Source organism: Quercus lobata, chromosome 6 (genome assembly GCF_001633185.2).
Source record: "Quercus lobata isolate SW786 chromosome 6, ValleyOak3.0 Primary Assembly, whole genome shotgun sequence".
Taxonomy (NCBI): Eukaryota; Viridiplantae; Streptophyta; class Magnoliopsida; order Fagales; family Fagaceae; genus Quercus; species Quercus lobata.
Window position 1 is genome coordinate 51,579,349 of NC_044909.1, and position 1,852 is coordinate 51,581,200.

Here is a 1,852-nt window from a genome sequence, read left to right on the forward strand (position 1 = left end):
GATTTAATAAAGCCAATACCTTAGAACTTAGAAGCCTAATAACAATATTAAAAATCCCAACAAACTGTTCCATTTAAAGCCAATATCTTAGACCTTTTTTTTCCTTTTTTTTTATTTCATTGTACAATGGGGAAGTGGAGATTTTTAAACTTAATTTGATCCTCCTATTTAAAGAGATCGAGCAACTTATGCCACTAAACAACTATTTCTTGACATCTTAAACTTTTTATATTAAGAAATATTGGATTTTTCTTTTTGTCCTGTATGTTATTATTATTTTTTTTTAAACTTCTTTGGTTGTCATCCTTTGTAATGCAATATATATATATATATATATATATATGACACAATAAATGATTCCAGATAGGAGATTCAAAGATTAGAAATAGTTATAGATATATAAATAAAAGGAACAGGAAACATTAGCATACCTGTTGTTACAATAACATACCTGTCCAGATGATGTTGGTAAGCTGGTTACGCAAGTACTGTTGTTACAATCGCATGGTAGCTAGAACAAATCACTTCCTGTGTCTAATGCTACCAAATATGATACACTTGGTGTCCCCACAGAAACATTAGCATAATACAAACTGAAATATCAACACCATTTAGAAGAAACAAAAAAGTTAGCATATATAAAAGGAACAGGAAGAACTCCAATTAAGGAAAAAAAAGAAAAAAAGAAAAAAGAAAAAGGAGTGACTCTTAAGGATCAAACCTTCCCAAATTGTTGAGGTAGAAGGTGTCGTTTCCATTCGCGAAAGTCAGCGGCACCGGTGACTGGTTGTTACTGGCGGCGAGGTGACGGTCCCGGATTATGCTGTCTCGGTGAGCCATAGCAACATAGTACTCCACGCTCCCTTTCTCTGGAAGCCCCTCAAAACCCAGAATTTGCATGACCGGATCGGAGAACCAGTGGTGAATGTCAAATCCAAATGATCCCAACCCGTAACAGATTCCCGGAATTCAATCCCAGTAGTAACAATACCAGTAGTATGTATGATCCGGAAGTCAATGAATATGAACAAGTTGTACTCGTCCAAGCCAAAGCCATTGCTTAGCTTGAAGTCTTTTCAGAGAGAAAACCAGACTAGCTTGGTCTATTAATAAAGCTAAAGCATGAATGATCGAGTACTATGAAGAGCTTTAATTTATGTAGGGACAGAAAGTTGACACGTTCTCATCAGAACAAAACCAAGAAGATGGCATAGATATAGTCGTTGAGAGAGAGAGAGAGAGAGAGATATCGAGAGCTGGGGGTAGTGTTTGGTTTGGCGTCGCTTAAGTTGGTGGGAGTTGGAGTTCCGAACCTCGGGTGTTTTATTAAAAGTATTCATTTTATTCTTTTCTTCGCCAAATAAAATACTTCAGTTGATTCCCCGCCAAGAAAAAAAACATTCAAGTTGTTAAAGAGCAATGACTCCTATAATTAAAAAATAAAAAAAAAAAAAAAAAAAAAAAGGACAAAAGAAGTTGTAATGAGCAAGAAATATTTTCTGGGGATTGTTTATTATTACAACTGCTAAAGATTTTTTTTTTTTTTTTTGGAATTGTTTTGTCAAAAAATTAGCTAATTACATAAAATATGTCCTTAACAATAGTAAATAAGGAATGATGAATGAATGAATTTAATTATATAAAATTTTAATTTGAATAATGGCTAATCATAAGTAGGACTAGATGCATGATAAAGTGAGTATACAATTTTTTTTCTTCTTAATTTTAGAAATTTAAGCATTTAATAATGTAATTTTTTTAGATCTCAGACTCAAAGCTCGACTTGATCTCAAGTTTGAGCTTGATATTAAGCTTGAGCTTGGCTTGACTAATTAATAAGCCAAACTAAAAC